The sequence below is a fragment of the Mustela erminea genome, chromosome 5, assembly GCF_009829155.1.
Source record: "Mustela erminea isolate mMusErm1 chromosome 5, mMusErm1.Pri, whole genome shotgun sequence".
Lineage (NCBI taxonomy): Eukaryota > Metazoa > Chordata > Mammalia > Carnivora > Mustelidae > Mustela > Mustela erminea.
Window position 1 is genome coordinate 26,012,521 of NC_045618.1, and position 12,335 is coordinate 26,024,855.

Consider the following 12,335-nt stretch of genomic DNA (forward strand, 5'->3'; position numbering starts at 1 on the left):
AATAAGAAAAGAGTCAGGTGGTAGAGTGTGATACTGTACTTCTCATCTTTATGGACATTTACAAGTGGAATTGATAAATACAGGAGACCCTGCATTGGATTCTGCTAGTGGCTAAAAGGAACACAAATATTAGTGTCACCTTCATGGTGTTGTTACCATTGCTGTAAAGCATGGATGACATGAAAAACACTGCACAAAAGAAGTCTGAACACAAATTTCCCTTGGAAATCTGAGGTAGTTTTTACAAGTACCACCCATACCTTTATTTGGCTCCGAAGTAGGATTGATTGCAAAATTCAATATCAGAGTTTGACTCATCCTATCTAAACAATATAATCTAAAGTCATATTATGCTTCATTTCTGCTCTAAGTAAAATTAGACTGAATTACATCACAATAGAGAGGAAATTCACCCTTACATTTTTTGGTGTTGTACAGCAGAGACAAATATAACTGCGAAGTCAATGACATACCGCACTGAATGTGAGGTTTTGAAGGCAAAGAAACTATCTCAATATAAGCTCAAGATATACTTGGGTTTGCTCCTGGGAAACCACACTAATTCTCTAAATATTCCACTTTGGTTTGAAGCTGCTCATTAACCATTCTGCTTACAGAGTTTAGTTAAGCTCCTCTGAAATTTGATATTGCCCTGTGAGGGAGGGGGCTGCAAATTCAGTAATCACGACCTATGGAACTTGACATGCTGTAGTTTATCTGCCTGTTGTCACTTTCATTCCAAGGACTGACCTTGGGCTACTCTTGCAATGACACTCTTGTAGTTGCAGTGCCTTTGGATTTCCTGATATCCCACTTTCTTCTTGCCTATATTAATGGTTTCCACAGGAAGTCAGCAAGATGCTCCTCTGCAGGGAGGAGGATTAGAGGGCTAGCAGATTTTTAAAAAGATTTATTTATTTATTTGAGAGAGAGAGAGAGAGGGAAGGAGAGAGAGAGGATGAGAGGAAGGGGCAGAGGGGGAGAATCTCAAGAAGATTCCCTGCTGAGTTTGGAACCTAATGCAAGGCTCCATCTCACAACCCTGACATTATGACCTAAGCCAAAATCAAGGGTCAGTCACTTAGCCAGCTGAGCCACCCAGGCACCCCAGGACTAGAGAATATTTTAACCTTAAAAAAATTTCATTTTTTTAATGTATTTTATTAAAAAATGAAAGATAGGGACGCCTGGGTGGCTCAGTCAGTTAAGCCGCTGCCTTCAGCTCAGGTCATGATCCCAAAGTCCTGGGATTGAGGCCCGCACCGGGCTCCTTGTCCAGCAGGGAGCCTGCTTCTCTCTCTGCCTCTGCCTTCCACTCTGCCTGCTTGTGCTCTCTCTATGACAAATAAATAAAAAAAATCTTTTAAAAATGAAATATATATGGGCCTTATTTAATTATTTTACTGGTAATATGTGTGATCAAAAATGCTTAGTGACTGGTTTACCAAAGGCTGTTCTTGATCCACATTTTCCTAACCTACGGTGGTGGCTGTATAGTAGCCCTTGACGGTCCATGGAAACTCTCAGTTTTGAGTTTCTGATTGGTAATCTAATGCTGGGCATGTTCTGTGCTGATAGTATTGTGCCAGGCGATGAGCAGCTTTCCTGGGGAGCAGGGAAATAGCTGAATGGTGAGTTTTAGAGACAAATGAAGATGTGCATTGACACTTGTCACTAACTAGCAAAACCCAGCCACTATGAGGAAATGCTTCAGGGAACATGAGAATTGACACCAACAGCAGTACTAGAAAGGAAAACTTCATTCTCAGCAAGTCAGAGGCCAGAATCGTTCAACAGGGCACTACAGTGGTCTGGAATCAAGCCCAGCAATGTTAAAATTCTGCAAGCATAAACAATAAGATTAGGGAGAAACCTTTCCTTATTTAGCACTTTCCATTTTGTTTTCAAAGTAATTCTATCAGTGATTTGCGGGTGATGATATTGAACAAGAATTTACTCCTTCTTTTGTCTTTCATATACAGTCACATGAAAAAAATAAATAAGGAACAAGAACATTTTAACTGGAAAGAACATATGTTTACTATATCACTCAAATAAGAAAATTAGTTACCGATGAATTTTTTACTTGATGATCCTAAAAATATCTCAATTTGACTGGTACAAATTTGGTACAGTTATTTACCTTCCAAATCAATAAAAAAGATGTTTTGATTCCCAGACCCATAAATCATTCAGTAAAATACTTTTTAGGGTCGAAAATATAACCCAAATTTCCACTGTCAGCTAGGAGTGACCCGCTTTCAGGGCACCAATCTTCCTACTTAGAACAAGTAGAAAGAAAGGGTAAAAATAGAAAAAATATATATATATTTATATTTATATACATCATATATATACACCAGCAAACCCTGAGTTAAGTATTAGAGTAAATGTTATTTATTTGGGCAGTGCACCAGACACTGGTCGTGGCATGGGAAATGTTTATAGAGAAGGGAAAATAGCTCATAAAAGTCACCCAACTTAGTCAAATGCCATAGTAGACAACTTTTTTTTTTGGCAATTTACTTATGAAATTTATTTTCTTATATATAAATTATGTATTTCTCTGGGCAGACAGCCTTCACCTTATTGCACTAATAGCACATCTGTAATACCAAGCTACAGGACAAGTCTTAACAAGAGGTTTGTATTCTTCAACGTAGCACTTGTCTACCAGGCACTGTAGAGAGGATGAGGAGGAAAAGCCAGGATCCGCTCAGGTGAAGAGGGGGGTGGGGGAGAGGGGCAACTTGTATACCCTTCTGACAGTTGGTTCTCTCCCAGGAAAGGGAACATGCAAAGCTTACATCTGGATTCCGGGAGCAGGGAAAAGTTGGAAGGCTGAGAAGCCCAATGCAACACTGCAGCTCAGCTCCCTTTATATATATGTATATATATGAGAGGGTACTAGAGAGCAATTAAGGTAGCCAGGATTTGAAAGGCCAAAATATTGGAAAGAGGGAAAGTTCATTGAGAAGAACATGACCTTCTATGCTATGTTTGTTCTCTTCCATCTGTCAGCCTTTTAGTGTGCTCTCCCAGACTTCCAATTACCAGTATGTGCATCTCCAAGTCTGATGACTTGTTTTATTCTGGAACCTCAGAATTCTGCTCTAAGTGGTGACGAGATATACATTGGAAGAAGGGAGTGTTATCGACATTGCCTCTCTTCCAAACCAGCCCTTGGGAGTTAGTATAAGAAGACTCCAAATCTCTCAACTATTGAATATGATAATTCCGAGATATGTGTGTTGCATCACATTCCACCATCTTCCTGAGGAATTCAGCCCCAGTTGTCTACTATGGCACTTGACTAAGTTGGTTGACTTTTATGAGCTATTTTCCCTTCTCTATAAACATTTCCCATGCCACTACCAGTGTCTGATGCACTGCCCAAATAAATAACATTTACTCTAATATTTAACTCATGGTTTGCTTCTATAGCAGCCTACTGATTATTTATAAGCTGTGTGGGTGCTGAGTCTGTGAAATTGAACAGAAAGCAACTGCTAAGAGGCAGAGAAACCAAAAGAACTCTCAGATATCTCACAGGGCTAATGAGATAAAAATTGAGTTCAGAGCTACCAAAGGGTGAGGACCTAAGTGGTCAAAATCCTGGGGAAAAAGTGAAGTGCAGACAAGAATATGCTAAGACATTTGCCAATTCCTAAGCAGCATTGTTAAAGCAAGAGGCAGAGAAGATGAGCAGGAGGCCAATAGTAGCAGGTTGGAAAGCTAAGGAGAGCTACCAACACTCTCCTTACTCTGAGGAGACAAAATCTGGAGTTCAGGGCCAGCCAAGACAGAGAAACCCGGGTAAATATGCTCGACTTTCATTTGTGAGCCTTAAGAACTGCAAACAAGAGAAAGAACGAACCAGAAATAAAGCAAAGACATTATCAAACTCAGCTCCATGCCTGACTACATTAAAATGATCTGTTCCTACTGTGTTACTTACAGAAACCTGAAGAATATCTTCTCCTTTGGAAGAAATATTAAATAGAGCACTTGCAACATTTAATATATAATGTCAGGCAAGAAACTTTATCTAGACCTGTGCAGTCCTGTGTGTTAGTCATAAGGCACATGTGTTTATTTACATTTAAATTTATTAAAAGTTTATAAATTAAAGGATCAGTTCTTTAGTCATCACACTAGTCATATTTCACAGTGCTCCATAATTGCAGGTGGATAGTAGCTATGGATTTGGACAACAAATATATAAACATTTCTGTCTTCACAGAAAGTTCGATAGGGCAGTGCTGATCTAGAGCTTTTATATTTCAAAACACATGTCTAGCATTGAATCAAATTTGAAAAACATACCACGATCTATAACCAGTAAAAAACAAATAATAAAAGTAAAACAATTATGATCCAGATAGCAGAATTATCAATGCAGACTTTAACAAAACTTTGATTAACATGCTTAGGAAATTAGATCAAAGATGGAGAAATACTTCATAGAGTCAATATCTATATGAGAATTAAATAAAAATTCCACAACTGAAAAGTACAATTACACATTAAAAATGGGTTTAACAGCAGACTGAGATTTAGCTGAAGAGAGGAATTATTACCTGATGATATATCATTTGGAAAAAAAGCAGATTAAAGCATGGAAAGGGAAAAAGGCATGGAAAGGGGAAAAAAAGAATAAAAGACATGAGATAATGTAAAAAATATGTAACAGTTATAATTAAATATACAGAAGGGGACAACAGATATAATGGTGTGGAAACAATATTTGCAGGATAATGGCTGAGACATTTTTAAAATTGTTAAAAAAAGAAAAGGATTAAGCCACAGAATCACAAAAAACTGAAACAAAATCAAAATAAATAAAGAGAAAAGTGCACTTAAATACATCACAGTAAAACTTTTGGACATCAAAATCAAATAAAAATCATAAATACTTGTCTGAAAATGTAAAAATTAATGCCAACATGCAACAATAAGACTGACAATAGACTTCTGAATAGGAACAGGAAAACAAAGAAGACAATAAATTGAGGAAAGAAAGTAGCTGCCAACAAAGAATTTTATACTCTCTAAAAACACTCTTCAATTTTGAAAAAAAATAAAGATTTATCACACAAAAACTTGGAGATATCGTTGTCAGCACACCAGCACACTTACATTATGAGATAGGCTAAAAAGAGTCCTTCAAGGACACAAAATCTAAATGCTGAGAGAAACATGATATTGTAGAAAGAAACAATCAATACATTTGTGGTAAGTATGTAAATAAATCTGAATTAATATTGGATGTATAAAATACACTAATCTAAAAATAACAACTTGTAGGAGTATAGAATGTATATAGCATTTAAATTAAGGATAACAATAATTGTCTTGAAAGTGAAAAATAATTCATGTTTGACACTAATAAAGATGTCTTTTATAATTTCTATGGTAATCAATAAATGAATAATATAGCTAAAACCAAAACCTGAGATACTTAAACATAAATCTCACAACACAACAAAGAAAACCATTAATAAAATGGCAAGACAACCTACTGAATGGAAGAATTATTTGCAAATGATATATCCAACAAAGACTTAATATATAAAATATATAAAGAAATTATTCAATTCAACATAAAAAAAAAACAACAAGTCATCTGGTTATAAATGGAACTGAGTAAACATTTTTCCAAAAAAGACATACAAATTTCCAACAGACACATGAAAAGATGCTCAACATCACTTATCTTCAGGGAAATGCACATCATAACCACAATTAGATATCACCTCACACCTGTCATAATGACTAGAATCAAAAATATGAGAAATAACATGCTAGGTGAGGTTGTGGAGAAAGGGAAACCCTCTTATACTGTTGGTGGAAATTTAAATTAGTGCAGTCACCATGGAAAACAGTATGAAGATTCCTCAAAAATTTAAAAATAGAATAACCATATGATCCAGTAATTCCACTACTAGGTATCTACACACAAGAAAAGAAAAATGTAATTCAAAAAGATATATGCACACTATGTTTATTGCAATATTATTTACAATAATGAAACAACCCAGGTGTCCAACCATAAATGAATGGATAAGGAAGATGTGGTATATATCTAATAAAATATTATTCATCCATAAACAGGAATGGGATCTTGTCATTTGCAACAACATGGATGGACCTAGTGGGTATAATGCTAAGTGAAATAAGCCAGTCAGAGAGAGGCAAATACCAAATGATTTCACACATATGAGAAATTTAAGAAACAAAGAGGAGAAAAACAGAAACAAGAAAAGACTCAAATATAGAGAACAAACTGATGGTCACCAGAGGGGTGGTGAGTGGGAGGATGGATGAAATAGATAAAAGGGATGCAGAGTATCTTTATCATCATGAGCATTGAGTGGTGTGTAGAATTATTGAATCATTATATCATACACCTGAAAATAATATAACACTGTATGCTAATGATACTTCAAGAAAAAAATAAAGATATATCTAACAAAATCTGTACAAGATTTGAATGAGGAAAACCACAAAACTACAACTCTGATGAAAGAATTAAAGACCTATATAAATGGAGAGGTATTCCATGTACATAAATAGGAAAACTTAATATTATCAAGATGTCAATTATTCCCAACTTGCTCTATAGATTCAATGACATCCCAATCACTGACCTAGAAATTATTTGTATCTATTGAAAAATGGATTCTAAACTTTATATAGAAAGGCAGAAGACCTAAAATAGCCAACACACTAGTGAAGGAAAACAAAATTGGAGGACTGACACTACCCAAATTCAAGACTTAACCTAAAGATACAGTAACCAAGAGCATGGTTTTGGTGAAAGAATGAACAAACACATCTATGGTACAGAATAGAAAGTGTAGAAATAAATATAGCTAACTGACCTTGGAGAAAAGAGCAAAGACAATTCAATGAAGGAAGAATAACCTTTCCAATGAATAATGCCAAAACAACTGGGTATTCACATACAGAAACCAACCTACAAAGATTGTAGACCTTTCACAAAAATTAACTGAAGAAGGATCATGGAGTTAAATGTAAAATGCTAATCTATAAAACTCTTAGAAAACAAGAAAGGAAGAAATTTAGGTGACCTTGTGTTTAGTGTTGAACATTTAGATATAATACAAAAAGTATAATCCATAGGAGAAAAAAACTGTTAAGTTGGTCTTGATTAAAATGAATAACTTATGCTCTGCATAAAACACTGCTAAGAAAATGAGAAGACAAGCCACAGACAGGTAAAACATATATCTGATAAAGTACTGGTATCTAATTATACAAAGAACTCTTACAATTCAACAATAACAACTCAATTAAAACATGAGCAAAAAATTATGAACAGACATATAACCAAAGAAGATATGCAGATGGTTAATAAGCATATGGGAAGATGCTCAACATTATATGTCATCAAGGAATTATGACAACTGTTGTTTTTAATTAAAACAACAATGCGACACCACTGTATACATATTAGAACGGGTAAAATCCAAAGCACGGACAGCACCAAATTCCAGAAAGGATATGGATCCACAGGAATTCTCACTTGTCCGCTTGTTGGAATGCCAAATTGTACAGCCACTTTGAAAGACAGTTTGGTAATTTCTCACAAAACTAAACATACTCTTACCGTATGATCCAACAATCACATTTCTTGATATCCACCCGAATGAACTGAAAACTTAAGTCCATGCAAAAACCTGTGCATGAATGTTTACAGTAGCTTTATTATAATTGCCAAGGTTTGGAAGCAACCAAGATGTCCTTAAATAAGTACATGCATAAATAAACTGTGGGGATGCCTGAGCAGCTTAGTCTGTTTAGCGTCTGTCTTCAGCTCGGGTTATGATCCAGGGGTCCTGTAATTGAACCTCAAGTTGGGCTCCCCACTTGGCAGGGAGTCTGCTTTTCCCACTGTCCCTCCCTCACTCTGCTCCTATTTTTCTCTCTCTCTCTCAAATAAATGCAATCTTAAATAAACTGTGGCACATCAATACAATGGACAATTATTCAGTTAGAATACATGCAGTGTTCAAAAATTTATCACTTTTGTAAACACCCAGTGCTCATCACATCATATGCCTTCCCCAGTGCCCATCATCCAATCACCCAATCCCTCCAACCACCTCCCCTCCAGCAACCCTCAGGTGTTTTTGTTTTTTTTTTTTTCCATAGTGAAGAGTCTTTCTTGGTTTTTCTCTTTCTTTGATGACTTCCCATTCTGTTTTCCCTCCTTTCCCCTAGGGTTTTATGCTCTCTTTCTTATGTTCCACATATGAATGAAACCATATGATAATTTGACTTATTTCACTCAGCATAATCCCCTCCAGTTCTATCTACATCAGTGTAAATAGTAAGTGTTCATCCCTTCTGATATAATATTCCATTGTATATATATATACAACATCTTTATTCATTCATTTATTGATGGACACCTTGGCTCTTTCCAGTTTGGTGATGGTGGACATTGCTGCTATGAACATTGGGATGCAGGTGCCCCTTTGTATCACTACATTTGTATCTTTGGGGTACATTTAACAATATTAAATGCATATTTTTAGGTGAAAGAAACCAATCTACAAAGGCTACATATGGTATTATTCCAACTATATGACATTATGGAAGAGGCAAAATAATGGAGACATCAAAAAAAATCATTATTTCCTGAAGATCCAAGGAAAAAGAGGGAGGGATCAATAGGTAGAAATGGGATTTTTAAGACAGTGAAATACCTCTGCATGATACTGTAATGATGGATACATATCATTACATATTTGTCAAAACCCATAAAATTTATAATACCAAGAGTGAACTGTAATGTAAACTATGGACTTTTGTTAATAAAAATTGATCAGCCATCAAAAGAAATGAAATCTTGCCATTTGCAATGACGTGGATAGAACGAGAGGGTATCATGCTTAGTGAAATAGGTCAACTATTTCAGAGAAAAGACAACTATCATATGATCTCCCTGATATGAGGAAGTGGAGATGCAACGTGGGGGGTTAGGGGGGTTGGAGAAGAATTAATGAAACAAGATGGGATCAGGAGGCAGACAAACCATAAGTGACTCTTAGTCTCACAAAACAAACTGAGGGTTGCTGGGGGTCGGGAGGGTCGGGAGAGGGGGGTGGGGTTATGGACATCGGGGAGGGTATGTGCTATGGTGAGTGCTGTGAAGTGTGTAAACCTGGTGATTCACAGACCTGTACCCCTGGGGATAAAAATAAATTATATGTTTATTAAAAAAATAATAAATAAATAAATAAAGATTAAAAAATAAATAAAAAAAATAAAAATTGATCAGCATTGTGGATCTACATGCTCTGCTTCCCAGAGAGGAGACACTTCTACAAGTGAATACAGTAACAGCTTTATTAAACATAAAGCTATGGTTATTGTGCAGTCACTTTGTTATTCTTGTGCCAGTAAATCATCTGGCAAACAATGAAGTTGCCATGGTGGCAGGGGAAATTGACCCACATGATTATGAAGAGGAATAGTACAGATAAAAATATGTTTGGGGGCGCCTGGGTGGCTCAGTGGGTTAAGCCACTGCCTTCGGCTCAGGTCATGATCTCAGGGTCCTGGGATCGAGCCCCACATCGGGCTCTCTGCTCAGCGGGGAGCCTGCTTCCCTCTCTCTCTCTGCCTGCCTCTCCATCTACTTGTGATTTCTCTCTGTCAAATAAATAAATAAAATCTTTAAAAAAATATGTTTGATTTCCAGATGATCCATTGGAGTATTTCATTCATATTTTATTTTTTATCGAGGTATAATTGGCATATAATATTATATTAGTTTCAGGTGTATAACATAATGATTCAGTATTTGTTTATATAGCAAAATAATTTCAAAAATAAGTCTACTTAACATTTGGCACCATATATAGTTAAAATCTTTTTTTTCTTGTGAGGAGTACTTTCAGGATTTACTCTCTTAGCTACTTCAAAATATACAATACAGTATTACTAACTATAGTCATCATATTGTGCATTATATCCCTAGGACTTACATATTTTATAACTGGAAGGTTGCATTTTGACCACCTTCATGCATCTTACCAAGCCCCTCCCAAACCCCTCACTTATGGAAACTACCAGTCAGTTCTCTGTATCTATAATCTTTCTCTCTTTCTTCCTTCCTTCTCTCCTTCCTTCCTACCTGTCTTCCTCCCTTCCTTCCATTCTCCCTTCCTTCCTTTCTTCTTTCTCTTGCATTTCACATATAACTGACATCATATAGTATTTGTCTCTCTCTCTGTCTGACTTATTTCACTTAGCAGAATGATCTCAAGGTCCATCTATGTTGCCGCAAATGGCAACTTCTTTTCATGGTTGTATAATATTCCAATGTATATAGCCATACCACATTTTCTTTATCCATTTATTCATCATTTCTATATCTTAGCTATTATAAATAATGTAGCAATGAACATGAAGTGCAGATACATTTTCAAATTTGTGTTTTTAGGTTCTTTAGGTAAATACCCAGAAGTGGAACTGTTGGATCATATGATGATTCTACTTTTAATTTTTTGAGGAAGCTCCATACTGTTTCTCATAATGGCTGCACCAATTTACATTCCCATCAGCAGTGTGCAAGGATTCACTTTTCTCCACAACCTAGCCAGCACTTGTTTTATAACTTGTCTTTTTTATAATAACCACTCTGTATGTGAGGTGACATCTCATTGTAGTTTTGATTTGGATTTCCCTGATGATTAGTGATATTAAGCACCTTTTCACACACCTGACATATACGTCTTCTTTGGAAAGATGTCTATTCAGATCATCTGCCCATTTTTTAAATTGGATTGTTTGGGGTTTCTTCTGGTTTGGTTTTTGTTATTGAGTTGTATGAATTCCTTATAGTTTTTGAATATTATCTCCTATCAGATTTATTTGGAAACATTTTCTTCTACTCCATATGTTTCCTTTTCATTTTGTTGCTGATTTCCTTAGCAGGCAATTTTAGTTTGATGTGGTCCTACTTGTTTATTTGTGCTTTTGGATTGAGATCCAAGCTGCTGATGTTCTCTTCTAGGAGAACCAACAATGGTAGGGTAGGGCACAGAAGTGATACATATCTAACAAACAAGGCCTCTGGAAATACTGTCACAGTGTAAGCTGTGATTTTTGCCAGAAATCTTTTCTGCTAAATTTCCCGTGAAACTGTGACCAGTTAGAATTCTTACAAAACTATGGAATAAACTTAATGTGAAAATCATCATGGGGAAGACCATGGTTTGCAGCATATGCTGTTGGTACCATACTTCCTTTGTCAGTTCCCATTTGCAGTGTTGGCTACAAATCACTCAGACCTGTACTTTTTTTTTTTTTTTCCAAAACATTTCCTAGGTGCTACTGTGCTTTGTTAAAGTGATTTGATGCAGGTGTATAACCACTAGGTTTCTCGGTGGACAGACTTCGTTCTACAGTTGATATTACAGAGTGCCCAGGGATCAGGTAGAGGCTAAGTATCTCAAAAACATGCTTTTTGTATTTTCTCTACCTCTCATATCATACTTGTTAATCACTTTCATAAATTTTCCTTGATAGCATTTCTTCTATAAATCACTGGAAAAAGAATCCTCATTTTGGAAAGAATCTTGCTTCTAGGGAATCCAACCTAAGGCAAATGGTGATAGAAGTCATAGCATTACCATGATAACCATTACCTTTGTCAAATAGGAGAAGGGAGTGGCTGGCACAGATTGGAGTGAGATTCTGAGATGACTTAATTTGCCCTTTTCCAATCTGATTGGTGATTACATGGCTAGGTTTACTCGTGAATACTAGTACTCTACGCTTATAATTTTTGCAAAATTCTGTATAAACTTATATGTAAATTTAAAAGATTTTAAATGTGTATTTTTTCCCATGTAACAACTGCTTTTAAGAATTTATCCTAAGGAAATATTTGGGTATGTAAATAATGATATGTATACAGTAAGCAATAAACTAAAATGATATGTTCTAATAAATTATTACTTCTTACAAAAATATTGAATAACTACTGTAGTTCATATTATAGTACTTAGAATCTGGACATATGGAAGGAAGTTAGAAATAAAGGAAAGAATTATTAGCACTTTACACAGAAAAGCTTTAAACATTAAAAAATAGTGAGCTGTGGGGCGCCTAGGTGCTCAGTGGGTTAAGCCTCTGCCTTAGGCTCAGGTCATGATCTCAGGGTCTTGGGATCTAGCCCTGCATCTGACTCTCTGCTCAGCAGGGAGCCTGCTTCCCCCCCCCCCCGCCCGCCTGCCTCTCTTCCTACTTGTGATCTCTCTCTCTCTGTCAAATAAATAAATAAAATCTTAAGATAA